Source organism: Pan troglodytes, chromosome 6 (assembly GCF_028858775.2).
Source record: "Pan troglodytes isolate AG18354 chromosome 6, NHGRI_mPanTro3-v2.0_pri, whole genome shotgun sequence".
NCBI classification, from domain to species: Eukaryota; Metazoa; Chordata; class Mammalia; order Primates; family Hominidae; genus Pan; species Pan troglodytes.
The window spans coordinates 143776542-143784318 of record NC_072404.2 but is presented as its reverse complement, the minus strand read 5'-3'; positions in this window follow the sequence as shown (position 1 = coordinate 143784318).

Here is a 7777-nt window from a genome sequence, read left to right as displayed (position 1 = left end):
ACTGATTAGTTTTCTTTTGGGTATATACCCAGCAGTGGGATTGCTGGATCATATGGCAGTTCCAGTTTTAGTTTTTGGAGGAACCTCAAAACTGTTCTCCATAGTGGTTGTACTAATTTACATTCCATTTCTACCAACAGTGTACAAGAGTTCCCTTTTCTCCATATCCTATCCAGCATTTGTTATTGCCTGTTTTTTTGGATAAAAGCCGTTTTAACTGTGGTGAGATGAGATCTCATTGTAGTTTTGCTTTGCATGTCTCTGGTGATCAATGATGTCAGACAGATTTTCATATACCTGTTTACCATTTGTATGTCTTCTTTTGAGAAATGTCTGTTCAGATATTTTGCTCATTTTAATTTTTTTTAATTTAATTTATTTTTTTTTTGAGACAGAGTCTTGCTCTGTCACTCAGGCTAGAGTGCAGTAACATGATCTTGGCTCACTGCAGCCTCCACCTCCTGGGTTCAAGCAATTCTCCTGTCTTAGCCTCCCGAGTAGCTGGGACTACAGGTGCACACCACCACACCCAGCTAATTTTTGTATTTTTAGTAGAGACAGGGTTTCATCATATTAGTCAGGCTGGTCTCGAACTCCTGACCTCAGGTGATCCCCACCCCCGCTCCAGCCTCGGCCTCCCAAAGTGCTGGGATTACAGGCATGAGCCACTGCACCAGGCCTAATTTTTAAATTGGATTATTTGATATTTCCCTATAGAGTTGTTTGACCTCTTTATACATTCTGATTATTAATCCCTTTTCAGATGAATAGCTTGCAGATATTTTCTCTCATTCTTTGGGTTGCCTCTTCACTTTGTTTTGTTGCTGTGCAGAAGCTTTTTAACTTAATGTGATCCCATTTGTCTATTTTTTCTGTTGATGTCTGTGCTTGTCAGGTATTACTCAATAAATCTTTGTCTAATTCAATGTCCTGGAATTTCCTCAGTGTTATCTTTTAGTAGTTTCCTAGTTTCAGGTCTTAGATTTAAGTCTTTTTTTTTTTTTTTTTTTTGAGACGAAGGCTCACTCTGTTACTCAGGCTGGAATGCAGTGGCGCCATTTCGGCTCACTGCAATCTCCGCCTCCCAAGTTTAAGAGAGTCTCCTGCCTCAGCTTCCCTAGTAGCTGGGACTGCAGGCACATGCCATCATGCCCGACTAATTTTTGTATTTTTAATAGAAACGGGGTTTCACCACATTTGCCAGGCTGGTCTCGAACTCCTGACCTCAAGTGATCTGCCTGCCTTGGCCTCCCAAAGTGCTGTGATTACAGGTGTGAGGCACCACACCCGGCTGATCCTTTGAATTTCTGTGATATCACTTTGTGATGTCTCCTTTTTCATCTCTGATTTTATTTATTTGGGTCTTCTCTCTTTCTTCTTAGGTAGTCTGGCTAAAGGTTTGCCAATTTTGTTTGTCTTTAAAAAACAACTTTTCAGCTGGACGCGGTGGCTCATGCCTGTGATCCCAGCACTTTGGGAGGCCAAGGCAGTGGATCACCTGAGGTCAGGAATTCAAGACCAGCCTGGCCAGCATGGCGAAACCCTGTCTCTACTGAAAATACAAAAAATTAGCTGGGCATGGTGGTGCATGCCTGTAATTCCAGCTACTTGAGAGGCTGAGGCAGGAGAATCACTTGAACCCAGGAGGCAGAGGTTGCAGTGAGTTGAGATCGAGCCACTGTACTCCAGCCTGGGCAACAGAGCAAGACTCCATCTCAAAAAAATAAAATAAAAATAATTTTAAAACTTTTCATTTTATGCATCTTTTATATTGTTTTCCTTGTTTCAATTTCATTAATTAATTAATTTATTTATTTATTTTTTAGTCAGAGTCTCACTCTGTCGCCCAGCCTGCAGTGCAGTGGCATGATCTTGGCTCACTGAAACCTGGTCCTCCCGGGTTCAAGCTATTCTCCTGCCTTAGCCTCCCAAGTAGCTGGGACTACAGGCTCATGCCACCATCCCTGGCTAATTTTTATATTTTTAGTAGAGACGGGGTTTCACCATGTTGGCCAGGCTGGTCTTGAACTCCTAACCTCAAGTGATCCACCCACCTTGGCCTCCCAAAGAGCTGGGATTACAGGCGCAAGCCACTGCGCCTGGCCTCTGCTCTGATTTGTATTATTATTTTTCTTCTACCAAGTTTGGGTTTGTCGCCTTGGCTTGTAAAAAAAAAAAAAAAAGTAAGAAAAAAATGAAAGAAGAAAAAAAAGTTTGAATTTGGTTTGCTCTGGCTGTCCTAGTTCCTTAAGATGCATTAAGTTGTTTATTTGAAGTTTTACTACTTTTTTGATGTAGGTGCTTATAGCTATAAACTTTCCTCTTAGTACTGCTTTTGCCGTATCCCATAGGTTTTGGTATGCTGTGTTTCCACTATCATTTGTTTCAAAATCTTTCAATTTCCTTCTTGATTCCTTGATTCACCCACTGGTTATTCAGGAGCATTTTGTTTAATTTCCATGTGTTTGCATAGTTTCTAAAGTACCTCTTATTGATTTCTAGTTTTATTCCATTGTGGTCAGAGAAGGTACTTGATATAATTTCAGTGTTTTTTTTTTTTTTAATTTTAAAGTCTTGTTTTGTGGACTAACATATAGTCTGTCCTTGAGAATGATCCATGTGCTGGGAAGAATGTGTTTTCTGCAGCCATTGGATGAAATGTTCTGTAAATATCTATTAGGTCCATTTGGTCTGTAGTACAGAACAAGTCTGCTATTTCTTTGTTGATTTTCTGTGTGGATGATCTGTCCAATGCTGAAACTGGGGTGTTGAAGTCTCTAGCTATTATTGTATTGGGGTCTATCTGTCTCTTTAGCGCTAACGATATTTGCTTTATATATCTGGGTGTCACGGGTATGCTTAAAAAAGATAAGAAAATGGGCTGGACTTGGTGGCTCATGACTGTGATTCCAGAACTTTGCAAGGCTGAGGTGGGAGGGTCAGCATGAGCCCAGGAGGTTGGTGCTTCAGTGAGCTGTGATTGCACCACTGCCTTCCAGCCTAGGTGACAGAGCAAGACTCTGTCTCAATAAAAGAAAGAAAGAGAGGAAGGAAGGAAGAGAGAAGAGAAAAGAAGAAAGAAAGAGAAAGAAAGAAGAAAGGAAGGAAAGAAGGAAGGAAGGGAGGGAGGGAGGGAAATGAACATCCATGTATCTGTCTCATAGATTAAGAAATAAAACATCACTGGTATCTTAGAAGCACTTGGGTTCCCCTCCTGAGTCATAACCACTCCCTCCTTGTTTCCTTTACCCCAGGCAATGACTCTCTTGACTTTTAGGTTAATCCTTGCCTTCCTTTTGTCTATGGTCTTTACCATATATGTGTATATTCCTAAACAACATTGGGAAGCAAACATAATCCTAATATGAAAGGAAAGGACAATTTTATACTAGATGAAGACTCCCAGGATTATTTTAATCTACAGTCCTGGGAAGCACAGGACTCCCTGCAATGAGGGCATGTGGCCGGGCTGTAGCATCAGCCAGACCTTGGACATCTGGGTGGAATACGGTCAGGGGCAGCTGGCTGCTCTGTACTTTCTGCCTGGGAGCTCACTTCCATCTCCTTCTTTCATGGGCAGGTCAAGTGCAAACTTCCTGATCAGGCAGCAGGGTGTGGCAAGAACATGAGCTCTATAGCACTTGGTCAAGTTAAGGCTAGTACAATTCAGTATCAGGGCCAGACTCACCAGACATTCTGATCTGAGTCAGGTTCCAAAAATGGTACACTGACAGCAGTGGTCTTGGTGGTGATAGCTGCCAGTTTGCCTGTCTCCTGAGTTAGTAACACTGTTCCAATCTGAACTGGGATCCCTTTGCATGTGGTGCACAGCTGCTATCTTGGGATCCCCCTCCACTGTCTTCCCAGGGCCTCCCTTTGTTTCTACCCTGTGGCGGGTCTCTATTTCTTGCACCCTGTGCTTTCTACTTTCCTGTTTGACTCTCTGGTTTTGGTGGAGCACTTTCTCCGGTAGCTTTTTCAGGTACTGTGCATGGGAGGCAAACCTTTTGAAATTTCATACATCTGAGAATGTAAATACCTGTATTCTAACTTCTTACTTGATTAATAGTTTGAATGGGTATAAATTCTCAGTTGAAAGCATTTTCTTCACAATTTTGAAGGTATTGCTTTTTACTTCCAGTGTTGCTGTTGAGAAATTCAAAACATTTATGATAATTGAGTCTTTGTATGTTATGTTTTTGTCTTTCTATCTGGCAATTTCTAGACTCTTCTCTTTAATTTGTCTTGGTGTGGGTTTATTTTAATCTACAGTGTTGGGGACTTGGTGGACCATTTTATGGTCTGGCAACTTGTGTCCTTCTGTTCTAGAAAATTTCTTCATATTCGATAATTGATTATTTTCTCTCTTCCATTTTCCTCTGGTTCTTTATTTTTTTCAGTTTGTTTTCTTTCACCATTTTTCATTTTTTTAATAGCCCTGGGAGGAACCCAGAGCCACAAATGCATTCGAAGTGTCAATGATCAACTTGATGCAGGACTCTTTCTTTCTTTCCTTTGTTTCTTTGTTTCTTTTTTTCCTTCCTTCCTTCCTTCCTTCCTTCCTTCCTTCCTTCCTTCCTTCCTTCCTTCCTTCCTTCCCTCTTTCTTTCTTTTTTTGGCAGGGTCTCCCTTTGTCCCCTAGGCTAGAGTGGAGTGGTGTGATCATGGGTCACTGCAACCTTCACCTCCCAGACTCAATTAATCCTCACCTCAGTCTTCCAAGTAGCTGGGATTACAGGCATGTGCCACGAGGCCCGGCAAATTTTTAAAAATTTCTTAGAAAGACCAGGTCTCACTATGTTGCCCAGGCTGGTTTTGAACTCCCGGGCTCAAGTGATCCTCCCGCCTCGGTCCCCCAAAATTCTGGGATTACAGACATGAGCCACTGCACCTAGCCCTTTTTTTCTTTTTAGAACATTTATGTTGATGCTGAATTCCTGGAATTATCTTTTAATGCTCTTATCTTTTCTCTCCTATATTTTCTATCTTTTAGTATGTTTGCTTTACTTCCTAGGGAGATTTAATCAACTTTATCTTCTAATCTTTCTATTGAGGGTTTTGATTTCTGCTGTCATGATCTTTTTTTTTTTTGAGATGGTCTTGCTATGTTGTCCAGGCTGGTCTTGAACTCCTGGGCTCAAGACGTCTTGCTGTCTCAGCCTCCTGAGTAGCTGGGATTACAGGCATGGGGCCACTGTGCCTGGCTTATGCTGTCATTATTTTATTTTCCAAGGCATTATTGTTACTGTTACTGTTCTCTGAACGTTCCTTTCTATAGCATCTTATTCTTGTTTCATGGATACAGTATCTTCTCACATCTCTGAGGATATTAACAATGATCTTTTTGGTGCCCTCTTCTCTTTGTATAACTTGTTTCTCTAAGTTACTTTTTCTGATTGTTTTGTCTCTCGTTTCTGTGTTAGAAAATGTCCTGCATGTCTGGTAATCTTTGGTCATGATTAAGGTTGAGGGATGGGAGTAGGAGGTTGGTGGGAAACTCCAAGCTCACATGTTGGGTTTGCTACAGTAGGGTGATCTAACTAGGTTGTTTTTGGAGAACCCCCATGTCAGAATCTTTAGATCTTTCCTCTTAGGCTGGTAAAATGCCCCAGTATAGAATCTTCTAGTCTCCAGCCTGGAAGCAAAGGTCCTGCTCCTACGACTTTGGGAACCAGTTCTGGGAGAAGGCTCAGGGTTTCTGTATTCAGCATTCAATATGACTTGGTCACTTAATCCCCTCATTTTCAGCATTTTCAGTCTGGCTTATCTGTTCACAACTGTGCCGGAAGCTTCCCCAGTCCAGATACCTTCAATCTTACCTTCCTCAGAGGAAAATCCTCCAGACTCTTGCGATATGAGAAAGACTGTTGCCCAGTGGTTTGGAGTTAGGGAAGAGGTCTAGGGACCTAACTGTATTTCAGCTCAGTCCCTACTTTAGCAACCTTTCCCGTAGTTCTGGAGATACCTTGGAATGCCAGTTTCTGTGCCTTCTGAGAGCCTTGCAATGTAAATCAAGTTGGCTCTTGGTTTTCCCCACTGCCAGTTTGGGATGTCTTTTTCCTCGGGGCTGGTAAGTCAGTAACCGCATGACTGCCTGCCATCCTGTCTCAAAAATACTATTGCTATTGTCTCCTTTCCTGGTCTTTGCATCCTTGTAGGTTTATCTCTTGATTTGAAAATCTCTTTACTGGAGTTTTAGTGGGGTTTTGGGAGGTAATTGAATATGCATTCAATTACCATCTTAACCCAGAACCCTTACTTCCTTTTTCAATATATTTTAAAAATTATTCCTGGGAATAACCCCACGGGGTCATGGAGGATTGCTATCTTAATGTACTGGGATATGTTTATTTCTGTCTTTCCACATAGAAGTCTTTAAGTGAACATGATTAGCAGGAAATGGGCTTTTCTATGAGGAGGATTCAAAGAAAATGTCTCCAGTAGGATAACTTTTATTAAGCATATGAGAGAAAATTAGAGGCTGAATCCCAGTTTGCAGCCTCTGGGCAGCCCCTAATGGACTTGGGGGTGGGGGCAGGTTATGATAACCCCTGGGGGTGCATCTGGAGATGTCCTTTGCAATGCTTTGCTAAGGGACCTGGAATAAATCCCAGACTTTATCGTTGATGACCCTGAGAGTAGTTCAGTTGGTGGCCTGATTTGATTTTACATGAATTGGCGGGGCTCTGTGATAAGGAAGATGCCTTTCTGAAAAGCAACCCATTGCCCATATGGACCCCAGAACCATTCATCATTATTCACTTATCAAATAGGCATGGACCATATCCACAAAGTGCTAAGCTAGCTCTCAATTACTGAGACAGAATCTGCCCTAGGTAACTCTTTAAGCAACACCAGCACCCGCCCCCTGCCGCCCCACACCCTGCAACTGCCACAACCTTCAAGAGAAGAAGAGAGGGGATATCGATGGAAAGGGAATTCAGGGTCATATACAAGGCTATAACATGGTGACAATAATTTTTCTGTCTCTGTGGCTCATGATGACGAATAAGTAAGGAGACTCTTATAAAGCATCCACCATCATTCTTGGCACACAGTTGGATGTTTAGATTTTGAGGGAAAGTTTTAAATGGTGCAGGGAGACAGAAGTGTTTCATGTTCTGATACTTTTAAATTACTATCATTGTTTGAAGAAAACATGAAGGGATTTAGAGACTCAAAACCACATGAATGAGTCAGTAGTACTTAAATCAGTCACTACTACAACTTAACAGGTTCCATGAAGTATACACAGTGACTGCTCAGTTTTCTTGGTCATCTTCAACATGTGTCAGCTTTTGCCTGAGCTCTCTTACTTTCTGTGAAGGGGCACGCTCTTTTTTCTTTGTTTTTCCTTTTGAGACAGGGTCTTGCTCTGTTGCCCAAGCTGGAGTGTAGTGGTATGATCACAGCTCACGGCAACCTCCACCTCCCAGGCTCAAGCAATCCTCCAGTCTCAGCCTCCCAAACAGCTGGGACTACAGGTGTCTGCCACCATACCCCATCACGCCCAGATAATTTCTTTCTTTCTTCTTTTTTTCTTGCTTGCTTGCTTGCTTGCTGTTTGTTTGTTTTTGTTTTATCTTTTGCTATGTTGCCCAGGCTGTTCTTGAACCCTGGGGCTCAAGCGATCATCCTGCCTCAGCCTCCCAAAGTGTTAGAATTACAGGCGTGAACCACTGAACCCAGCCTTTGATTTTACTGTTCTCCTCACACCTCTTACTAGAAACCAGTTGTAATCCACTTCTCACAAGCAGCTTAGCTCACCATTCTTTCT